This window comes from Gadus macrocephalus, chromosome 3 (assembly GCF_031168955.1).
Source record: "Gadus macrocephalus chromosome 3, ASM3116895v1".
NCBI lineage: Eukaryota > Metazoa > Chordata > Actinopteri > Gadiformes > Gadidae > Gadus > Gadus macrocephalus.
Window position 1 is genome coordinate 24646741 of NC_082384.1, and position 12938 is coordinate 24659678.

The following is a 12938-nucleotide window of genomic DNA, read 5'->3' on the forward strand; positions in this document are numbered from 1 at the left end:
CTATTTGCGCGTGTGTGCCCGTGTGTCACGTGTGTGTGTGTGCGTGTGTGTCACGTGTGCTTGCGTGAGTGAGCTTGTGTTTGCACGTGTGTGTGTGTGTGTGTGAGCTCGTTTGACTTCGTGTTGTCGTGTGTGTGAGCCCGTCAGCGTGCAGTGCACGTGTGGGTTGTGTTTGTTTGTCGTGCCAAAGAGATGAGAGAAGACAGACACAACTATTGCATGTCGCTGGTAACATCTGATCCTCCATCACTTATTCATTGCCTCGTTTGTTTCAGCGTGAGCCTTTGTCACTCGGAGTACATCCACTTTCTGAAGCACGAGTTTTACAGCCTCCAGACCAACAGAGTCTTTTGGAAACAAAGTGGCCAGAGCGGATGAAAGCTGTCGCTGGAGCTATCCTTGGGCAACAGCATGTTATCGAGCGCAGAATGTTTCTCTATTGAACGGTTCGGGGACAGGGTCCGAGTACACGGAACGCTACTCACCGCCGACGGAAAAACACATTCCTCGCTTTTTTTTCTGGAACAAAGGAATACCTTAGCAATAAAAAATGGGTCACATCATGAATCAACGAGAGCAAACTCGGTTAAACCAGAGAGCAGTATCTACATACAATCAGGCGATTGTCTGTAGATGTGTGTCGGTTGTTAGGGCGGGCACTGTGCTTTTCAGCACAGCGAGTTTAAAACACTAAATCACGCTTTGAACCTCAGCTCCAAACATTGTGCCGTGTTGTAGATCATTTTTACTTGTAAGCAAGACCCCTATGCCTCCTGCTTGAGATTGTGGAGCATCTATATCCGTAGGTATGAATGGACTGCATCTCTACAGCGCTTTTTTTTTGTGCAAATAAACAAGATTAAAAAAGGCAAGAAGATTTGCATAGACATACATAGATGCACGGGTGGGACAAAAGAAACCCCGAAGGGCTTATTAAGGATGTCCACCTGACATTAAAATACAATAAGGTAAAGAAAATAAAGTAAAAGAAAAAAAAAAGACAAACTAAAGTAAAATTATAGAGAAAGTCATTTTACAAAGATGAGAATACATTTGAGTAAAAGTAAAAAAGTAAAGTAAAGATATAACTAACAAGCAAAAAGACAATACAGCATACATTCAGTATATCATATTATCATAGGCTTTTAAAATTAGGTACATTTTAAGATTTTTTTGAAAGTAGCTAAAGATGAGTGTTTACGTAGAGTAGCTGGAAAACTGTTCCAAACGACTGGACCTCTGTCCCTAATAGAAAACTGTCCCAGATTTGTTCTGAAAAATTGCCGGTGAAGGAGATCTTTTCTAACCAGTGGCCACTCAAAATGCTTTACAATATTGCCTCACATTCACCCATTCATCCACACATTCATACAACGATGGCGGTGTCAACCATGCAAGGTGACAGCCTGCTCATCGGGAGCAGTTAGGCTGAGGTTTTCTCGCTCAGGGACACTTCCACACTCAGCTAGGAGGAGCCGGGGATGGAACCAGCAACCTTCTGGTAACCAGCCAACCCTCTCCATCTCCTGAGCCCCATGCCGCCCAGAAGGCCGCCAGGAATACTATGGAGTGCGTTGCGCCTTGCGTCAAAACGCGTCCCGGATAAACATGGTGATGAGACAATCGGATGGACTAGGCCAACAAATATAACCGCTCCAAAGCGGCGACAATTTCAGCCCAGGCTGAACCAACGACCGCGTCTGATCCCAGTAGAGCCAAGGAAATCACTGCAGCGATAGCAGAGGATTACAGGACCCTTCACTGAGGTACAGAAAATAGGGAATCAAGAACGTGTTGATAGCGTTTGACTCGGGATACACTATAACTTCCTGCAGTAGTCCAGGAATAACAACGGCAAGGAAGTTACAACAGCAGTGGATAGGGCGCAGCGGCTGCTGAGGTACGGCGGGTGCCTGGCAACGCGCAGGTTGCCGGCGTGAACCGTCCCTGAGCACACCACCCCCTCATCCTGACGGCTGTGGCCTTGCGAGGATGCCTCTACCGTCGCCGTATGAAAAGGTGAATGGGCGGCAATAATTGTAAAGTGGTTAGAGTGGACATTGCGATGAAAGGCGTTGTACAAAAATGCACTTCTCCCACCGCATAGTGCATAGTTGCCTGCCGTCAACAACAAAAAAAAAAAAAGGACGAATAGAGACGATGTCGGAAGCGCCCCCCTCTTGACGACGTTGAAGGCGACACAGAGCTAACTTACTGTGCATTTCATTAAGGCAGCCTGGGTGACTCAAGTGGTAGAGTTCATGTCGAGACGCTAATCGTTTCAAGTGGTCCTTCGTTGTGGCGCCGCTGAGTGATTTGATTTATGCCATATGCTGCTGATAAACACTCTCCTAGTGGATGGTGTGTTTCAATAACTATTTTAAGTTTTTCTCTAATGAAGCAGGCACTACCGTTTTGCATGTGTTTCCATCTGTTACTGTTATTAAAGAAAGTCATGATATTTTCATAATGAAATATATCAAATACAAATGGTAGCACTATCCTTTTGTCGACATCAAAACCGCACCGAACCGTACCAAACTGTAACGCCACCATTTTGCGAGTTTTGCGAACCGTTTCATCCCCCAAGTTGCTGTGCTTGATTTGTCATGTCTTGTTTTACGAGGAGAACACACTGGCAATGGCAAAACAATATATTTTCACATTTATCGCCTGAAACGCAGCAGAAGCCTCCATTACGAAGTCGATCTGTGATCCATGAAGATTGATACGAGGCAAAAGAGTGGCATTTCACAGCCAGCCATCATGGCACATTAATGAAGTTAATTAATAAAAATTAAAAATAATACAGTATCAAAATGACAAATGTCGAACCTAAAAAGATTTCTAGTAATTTAATCATCGAAAGCTTAAAGAGGTCGAATTATCCCAAATTTTTATCTGTTTTCATCAACTGTTAATTACGAGAAATCCTCATTTCTCTGCCCCAAACTAAGTCACATTTAAAAAGGTCATTTACAAAATCGCACAAAAGCAAAATAAACTATTTTAGGAAGTTGAACTTGCCTTACAATGAAAAGATCTGACCTCTGGCACATGATAATTGCACGCCATTGTGAGATATTATCTATTATCGCCGAGTTAATTATCTCCCTCGTCCTTCTACTCACCCTCTTTCCCTCATTAAGTCTGACTTTGTCAATAGTCCAAGCCCATTAACAGTGCTATTACTAGGTATTCATGAACCACTTTAAATGCATACCGGGCCATGTATGAATCCATGTTTGTCAGCTGATTAGCCGAAGCGCTAGCATGACACAAAACACAATCAGGACAGGATATGCGTATCAAAGACACCCTGATAGATGCAGCGATACAACAACATAAATCATGGTCATTAAATGATTTTTGTTTGCTTTTCTGGTCATACTTTTCCGGAGGCATCTTTTGAAGGGGGAAAAGTTGATGTGTCCTTATCCATGCACACCTGTGTGTGTGTATGTGTGTGTGTGTGTGTGTGTGTGATTTTGTGAGCGTGTGCGTGTGCCATTGCGTGTCTGTGTGTGTTCCCTGTGATCGATGGGCATAATCTCCACTGTTGAAACAGGAGAGGTTGAATTAGACAGAGATTAATAGGCCTGCTGATTGGCCAAAGTGGCCGCGTACAACATGTGCTGCACTCCTCTGGCTCTCTTCTGCACTGTGCTGCAAATTGGCTTATAGGGGGTAAGACACAATCAAACACACACACACACACACACACACACACACACACACACACACACAGAGACACACACACACACACTGACACACACCAACACATACACACACACACACACACACACACACAAACACATCTTGATGGTGTGATTGGGTTGCTACGGCTTCTACGGATTTCTACGTGCCTCTTGTTTGCGGTTCAATATCGCTGTCGCTGCTGCAGAAGTAGTGAGTAGTTCAGTGGGTCGCTATTTAAAAAAGGGGTTTGTATTTAACAAGGGGTTCTGTCTTTGTGTGGATCAAGATTGTGTCGGGGGCTGTGTTTCTACCACTTTAAGGGACAGGAGGAGGTGTGCCTGTGTATGTGTGATTAACCACATTATCCAATGAACCTCAGTGACAGAGCTGATGTGCCTGTGGGAGCAGAGCATGAATAAAGCCAGTGTGACACCTTCCTCTTAATGCAACACTCTGGTTTCCCCTGCAAGAGCTTCTCATGGGGTCTGCATGTGTGTGCGTTTGGGTCTATCAGAGTCTGTGTATCTTAGCATGTATCTTCAAGAGCGCTGGTGTGTGGGTGTGTGTGTGTGTGTGTGTGTGTGTGTGCATGTGTGTGGGTGTGAATTTGTGCGTGTGTTTGTGTGTCTTTGTGTGTTTGTCTTTCTGCGTCTGTGTGATTGTGTGTGTGTGTGTGTGTTTTTGTGTTTGTCTTTCTGCTTCTGTGCGTCTGCGTGATTCTGTTTGTGTGTGTGTCTGTGTGTTTAAGTGTGTGTGTTTCTGTATCTCAGCCTGTATCTTTAAGAGTATGAATGTGCTTGTGCCTGTATGTGTGCGTGCGTCTTTGTGTATGTGTCTTTGTGAATCTGTGTGTATTTATCTGTGTGTTTAAATGTGTTTGTTTCTGTATCTCAGCCTGTATCTTTAAGAGTGTGGCAGTGCATGTGTGTGTGTGTTTTTGTGTGTGTGCCTTTGTGTGTCTTTGTGTGTGTGTGTGTTTGTGTGTGTGTCTCTGTGTTTAAGTGTGTATCGTTCTGCATCTCAGCCTGTATCTTCAAGAGTGTGAATGTGCCTATATGCGTGCATGTGCGTGTGTGTGCGTCTTTGTGAGTCCGTGTGTTTGTGTGTGTGTCGTCTAAAATGAAGCCGTTTGTGAAGCCGCGCGCGCGCGGGGGGGGGGGGGGGGTGAAAAGCGCGTCGCTGGTGTCTGTTTGAAGTGCTTTAGTATCCACGGCGCTACACCCCGAGCCTCGGAGGACTGTCACATGGATCCCAGCACATCAGCAAGCCATCAATATTTCATCAGGCCATTCATCCAAAACATTATGTATTTTCACAAGCTTATTGGTTCAGCGGCGGCGCAGCAATGTGCCTCTAAATGAAATGCCTCCGCTGTGGGACACAATGCGCGCCTCGGTGTGTGCGCTGTGTGTTTTGTTTTCGGTGGGTGGTTGTGAGGCAGAAGTACATGGGGCTGGTAATGATGATGTTTATACTGCGTTATGATGGCATGCTGGCAGCTTTCAATGCTTTTATCAGCATTCTCTTCCCCCACCCCTGAACGCCCCGACCTGGTGCCCGGTGGATACCGGTGTTCCTGGGAATTATTCGGTGTAATTGGCTTACTTCCTGTATAAGGAAAAAAATAAAATAAATATATATATATATATATCCCCTAGGTGAGCATGGAATTATCTCAGAAAACACCTCTATTTTAAACAGGCAGGTTTTTCAATTTAAAAAAAGAAAGTCGGCTGCTGACTCCGACGGACGAACAGGAAATGTGTATCCGCTTTATTTATGCTGAGCACCAGGGTATTTTCCCCCACCTGCCCTTTTCCAGCGAGCAGAGTTTTGGAGCTAGTCTGTCGCCGGTGGCAAGCCTCACCCAAGGTGCATGAACTCAGATTTGCCCATTTCATTTTGTGCTGCTCCCCCCCCCCCCCCTCCCCCCCAAACCATACCGAGAGTGATGCCGTATGCATTTTCTTTCATAGGGCTCAGTGTTGAAGTACCACACTCTCCCAAGCACGGTGATATTCTGGCTCTGTGTCTCGCAGGCTCTCTCCCTCTCTGCCTCTCTCCCTCTCACTCACGCTCTCCGTCTCTGTCTCCCTCCCTCTCACTCACTCTCTCTGTCAATCCCTCCCACCCTCCCACTCACTCACTCTGTCTCCATTTTTTCCAGCTCTCTCTCCCCCTCTCTCTTTCCTCTCACTCCCCCTCCTTCCTCTGTCTTCCTCCCCCTTCCTCTGTCTCTCACCCCCTGCCTCCCTCACACTCCCTCTCTCTCTCCCTCTATCCCCTCTCTCCCTCTCTCCATCACTCCTCTCTTCCTTTATCCCTCTCCCTCTCTCTCTCTCTCTCTCTCTCTCTCTCTCTCTCTCTCTCTCTCTCTCTCTCTCTCTCTCTCTCTCCTGCTCCATCTCCCTCGCTCTGTTCTGCTTCGGCTTTCTTCATTTCCTCTGAACTTCCTCGCCATGCTTGATTATTATCCTTATATGTATTTATACATATTTATATTTCAAAGCAATAGCTCTGGTGTGACATTAGTTCCCCAATATTTATATTTCCTTTGTGTTGCTCTGGCGATGTGAAATGCCATTCAGAGATGGAATCTATGCGGGGAGCCGGGAACTTATACCCATTTCACTTCTGAGTCGGTGAGATGGTGACATTTTAAGGTTGCCCGCATTGCTCATAAGGTCAGAGCTTATACCGTCTAATATATACTGTGTCTATAAGAGAACTACCTGGCAGCAGTAAATCACACCCTCCTGTGCTATAGGAAGCAAATGGCTCAGGACTTGTTGCGTTTGTGAATGAATCCCATGAATCAAAGATCAACATGTTTCAGATCATTTCTCAACACTAACCTTTCGGTTTTTCTGGGCCATTTTTAGTCTCCCTCTATCTGACATTCTTATTTCTGTATATAATCCCAACATCTTCATATTACATATATATCAGTTTTATGTGCATCATATTGTGCATTATGGTGCATTGTTAAAAAAATCATATTTGGTCATTTCCTGATGCTGTAGCCCAATGCATTCTAACAATACAGTGTTTATCTCCACTCTCCCAACCACCCTGTTCCATCTGTGTGGAACATACAGCTCCATGTGTGTTGGGCATTTCTATTCACGTCCATTCGCACACTGATGTGCTGCTTAATCTAAGTCATCTTAAACATCTCTGACATTCATGCACCTTGAAACAGACGAAAACAGACACACAGATACAAACACTTACGGACACGGTATGCAGGCAAGCACACAAACACACACACACAAACACACAAACGCACACATTCACACACAGTCATGATTGCACAGCCACAGGAATCCATTTAGCGCCTTTATGGTGTAGTCACACAGCAGGCTGCAGAGAAGATATGCAGACTGCTCAGGGACGTGGAACTTCATATTTACCTCATATAGGTTGACATATGGGATTTTGCTTGGCTAGTATGTCCCACACATACACGCATGCATTTGCGCACACATTTAACCGCACGCACACACACACACACACACACACACACACACACACACACACACACACACACACACACACACACACACACACACACACACACACACACACACACACACACACACACACACTGGCACAGACCAACATACAGACAGACAGAGAGACAGACGGACTAAAAATCCCCACAAGCACGCACGCACGCACTCACGCAGACAGATGGATAGACAGGCATATGGACAGACAGACAGAGGGACACAAATTCCCACAAACATACACACACTCGTACACACCGTCTCAAACTCTCCTCCCCGGCGATACCATCCTCGGGAAGGATAAAGGAGGAGAGGCAGGGGAAGGGAGTAGGTTATTGAATCTCTGTTTCGCCCTGCCACAGATTTCCATTACAAAGTCTGGAAGATCTGCCATTGAAGAAATGTACAGGCGGCAAAATACTCCCCGTCTGACAACGAGCTCGCAGAACAGCAGCCCCTCTCTCTCTCTCTCTCTCTCTCTCTCTTCCTCTCTCTCTTCCTCTCTCTCTCTCTCTCTCTCTCTCTCTCTCTCTCTCTCTCTCTCTCTCTCTCTCTCTTCCTCTCTTCCTCTCTTCCTCTCTCTCTCTCTCTCTCTCTCTCTCTCTCTCTCTCTCTCTCTCTCTCTCTCTCTCTCTCTCTCTCTCTCTCTCTCTCTCTCTTCTCTCTCTCTCTGGCCGTCAATGGGGTTCTGCACTGGGGTTGAGCGAGCGGTGTTGATGCTGTCGAGGGCCACCAGGCTGAGGTCCTCCCAGCGAGGGCCCGGGCGGCAGGCCGGGGTCATCCTCAGTCACGCACGCAAGGCTTTGGGAGAGAAGAACAGGGAAAAAGATGTTGGACTGCTTTTCTTTTATCACGTCTCAGACCAACCCCCCCCCACATACACACACACCTACAGACACATAGAAGCGTACAAAAAGTGCATACACATGCACACGCATACACACACGCACACACACACAAGCATGCAGACAGATGTACATACAGACAGGCCGACAAAGAGACACACACTTACACAGACACTGAGACAGAAATGCACAAACACACACTCACACAGACCCACACGACACACACACGCACACACTCACACAAAAGTATGCAGATAGACAGACAGACAGACAGACAGACAGACTGCCAGCAGAGAGGCACACACATACACCGAAAGACAGACGAGACAGATACGCACACACACACACACACACACACACACACACACACACACACACACACACACACACACACACACACACACACACACACACACACACACACACAAAGCGCTGGGTTATTACAGCTCTGCTTCGCCCCGCCACCGATTTCCATTACAAAGTCTGGCGGCTGGAAGACGTGCCATTGAAGAAACGTACAGGCGGCAAAACCACTCCTCGTGGTCCACGCGGCGGCAGCAGCAGCAGCAGCAGCAAGCCTCTCTGCAGCGCTCTGATCGGCGGAGCCAGCGCTCGATTGGGTTCTGCCTGGCGGTTATGAATGAGCGGTGTCGACTCAAGGCTGGCGTTCCCCCAGCGCAGGCCCGGGCAGCGTAGGAGCGCGCACGTAGGGGCCATCCTGCGTCACGCACAAAAAAGCCTTCAGGAAAGAACGAGAGGGAATATTTAAGTACTGCTTCTCTTTTTATCTTGTGTCATTTCCCCCCCCCCCCCAAGTACCACGATTCCCGAACCTCCCCCGTTCTCTTTCTGCACGTGTACACACACACGTGCACACGTACAAAGGCACACATGCGCACCACACATGTGCGCGCACACATACACACACACACGCACCCTCCCACTCTATTGAGCCAGTGTTCAGCAGAGATTTGAACCTTGTTGAGTGTGCTTGAGTCTTTCTCTTTTTGAGCCGCTCATTACAAACCTGCTATTCTTTTGCCTCGGTTTCGCCCTGGAATCATTTTGATGAAAGCTGCAATCGCGCCATTGTTTGAAGAAACTCAGCCCCGCCAATTGTCTCTCCAGTGACCTCTTAACTGTCTGAGAAAGTATGCCGTGCACTCACATTCTGACTTAATGTTCTTTTCCATTCACAGTGGATTAAAAGCCGTCTTTATACATAACCACCACTCGTGTTTTGTATTTCAGAGCTCAAACACACACACCACACACACACACACACACACACACACACACACACACACACACACACACACTCATACACACACACAGACATACGCATGCAAGTGCACACACACACACACACACACAAAACCCACACCACACGCATGCACGCAAATAAACACATCCACACACAACCACACACAGAGTCACACACATCATCACAAACACACGCTCACACAACCACACACAGAGTCACACACATCATCACAAACACACGCTCACACAACCACAAGCCACCACACACCCGCACACAGTACAATACATACATCTGCCACTTCTCCTGCGACACAGATGAGTGATGTGATTAGTCAGTGGCTGGCACACATTTGGCCGCTTTTCATTCACACAAGTTTGTTTTTCTACTATGCTGGTGGAAGCGATTAAACCAAGCGATCGGTGATGGATGGGGGGCAATCACAATCGCAGAAACAGTGAACCGCTGAACTGAGTGGCACCATAAGCCAGCCTTGTTTAAACATTTGGCTAAGTCTTTGCAGAGAATGTCTGCTTGTTCTTCGTTTAATGGAGCGGATGTGAGTGAGGAGTGGTGGGGGGGGGGGGGGGGGAAGATAAATACATATGGAGAAGGGGATGTAAGGACGACCATTTACGTTTGTGTGTGTTCAATCCCCGCCGGAGCAGGTTTTTGGAGGTCTGCTTCTGTGTATGTGTGTGTGTGTAGGCGGGGGGGGGGGAAACGTGTGTGTGCGTGTGTGTGTGTGTGTGTGCGTGCGTGTGTGTGTCTTTCGTGTGTGTGTGTGTGTGTGTGTGTGTGTGTGTGTGTGTGTGTGGACTAAATGCCTGTGTGTGTGTGTGCGTGTGTGTGTGTGTGTGTTAAGTGTGTTTGTTAAGTGTGTGTGTGTGTGTCATAGCCAGGTCACATATGAAAGCAATTAGGATGCCCGGATCTCCAACGACTGCCCATGGGTAGGGGGGGGGGGGGGGGGGGTCTGCGTGAAGGCAGAACAGGGGTGGCCTTTGTGCGGTGCCCTGTGATAACATCGCCGTCCCCTTCTGCCCATGTGACGTTCCTCAGGGGTCAATTACACAGTGAGACTGAGGGGTCCTGAGAAAGGGAAGAAGATAAATGTGCATTATGTAGCCTGAGAGCACGACATGTTTTGGGAAGGCAGGAAGACATTGTGGGTTTTGTTTTGGGATGGTGGGGGGGTTGCAGGGATTGCTTGTCTGTGCGTTTTTAACTTTAAGTTAATTTTGGGGAACAGTGGTGGGAATGTGTGCTGGAGTGGAACGGAGGGAATAGGAAACCGCGGGACCGGAAGAGAGAAATGTAATGGGATCAGATTAGTGCGATTAAAGGGAGAGCTAATGTCACGGGAGAGAGAGAGAGAGAGAGAGAGAGAGAGAGAGAGAGAGAGAGAGAGAGAGAGAGAGAGAGAGAGGTGGAGAGAGAGAGAGTGGAGAGAGAGAGAGGTGGAGAGAGAGAGAGAGAGAGAGAGAGAGAGAGAGAGAGCGAGAGAGAGAGAGAGGAGAGAGAAAGAGAGAGAGAGAGGGGGAGAGAGAGAGAGAGAGAGAGAGAGAGAGAGAGAGAGAGAGAGAGAGAGAGAGAGAGAGGGTGGAGAGAGAGAGAGAGAGAGAGAGAGAGAGAGAGAGAGAGAGAGAGAGAGAGAGAGAGAGAGAGAGAGGTGGAGAGAGAGAGAGAGAGAGAGAGAGGTGGAGAGAGAGAGAGAGAGAGAGAGAGAGAGAGAGGGGGAGAGAGAGAGAGAGAGAGAGAGGAGAGAGAGAGAGAGAGAGAGAGAGAGAGGTGGAGAGAGAGAGAGAGAGAGAGAGAGGTGGAGAGAGAGAGAGAGAGAGAGAGAGAGAGGAGAGAGAGAGAGGAGAGAGAGAGAGAGAGATGAGAAGAGAGAGAGAGAGAGAGAGAGGTGGAGAGAGAGAGAGAGAGAGAGAGAGCGAGAGAGAGGGAGAGCGAGAGCGAGAGAGCGAGAGAGGGAGAGAGAAGAGTGCAATGCACCCTTTCAAGTAAGGGGGAATGAAAAAACAACGTCCACAAAAGAATGATAAACACTCATTAAGTGCTCTATTCCATACAACAAATAAAACATGTGCAAATGTCTTCATTTGGAAATAGGAGGCAAACAAACCATCTCCATGAGTGACCCGGACCCTGCTTTGTTTTCCTTGCCGCGGCCTGCATGGGACAAATGAGTCGTGCAGATCGTTTGGAGCACGGTTGAAAGGCATTTGTCGTTCAGCACTTTCTGCACGCGGCTCTCCCTAACATCTGGACGCGACGCTGACGGCTTTAAACAGACACAGGGGTTTGAAGACAAATAGCTTCAATTTACAGTAGCAAATTAGCAGCCTTATCTTAAGGAGTCAGAGCACATTTTCATTTCCCTTTACATTAAAAGATTATCATTTGTTCCGCGGCGGCGGGGAGGCAGAGAGCCCTGCCGGAGAAGGAGAGCGGAGTTGAGTGAGGAGAACGCGGAAGAACTTTGTGAATTTCTAATGGCCGTCGGAATGAGGGATGGCTCGGCGGCGCGGCGACGCTCTGGGGCCGCGGCGGCGGCGGCGGCGGCAGCGGTCCCACAGCCATAGACACTCAGTGACTGACGCACACACACACACACACACACACACACACACACACTTGCGCACACACACACACACATACACAGACACACACACCCACATCGACACACACACATACACACACACACACACACATAGATATACACACACACACGTAGACACACACAGACATAGAGATACATAGACACAAAAACACACACACACACACACACACACACACACACACATAGACATACACCCCCACAAACACACACACACACCACACACACACACACACACATATACACAAACAGAGAAATACAGAGACACACACACACATACATAGATATACATAGACGTACAGTACACACATAGAACCAGACACACACAGATACACACACAAACACAAACATAAAGACACACAGACAGACAGACTGACAAGGACGCACATAGATATATTTGTGACACATACGGATCCAAACACATCCACACACCGAAACACAAAGACACACACACATCAATACAATGCACACACACTCACGCACACAAACTCTCTCTCACACACACACACACACACACACACACACACACACACACACACACACACACACACACACACACACACACACACACACACACACAAACACACTCATCCAAACCGATCCACACATAAAAACACACACAGACAGACACCACAACACAATCAATGCAATGCAGACACCCAAACACACACACATTTAATGCTGGCACACACTCACACACCTTTACACGCACTGAGCCAGACGCAGAGACCCATCAGTCTTTAAAATAAATAATTGATGTCTTTAGTTAAAGTGGATGGGTGCCCTCAGCCACTTCATCCACCGCCAGGTCATCGCCCTTTACTCCCTCCCTCCCTCCCTCCCTCCCTCCTCTCCTTCACCCTCCCTCCCTCCCTCCTCTCGCCTCCCCCTCTCCCTGCTTTGTCCTCCCTTCCTCCCTCCCTGTGTCTCTCTTCCTTCTCCACCACGGCTTGATAAAAATTTTTCTCTCTCCAAAATAAATATTTATCTAAGGCCCATTG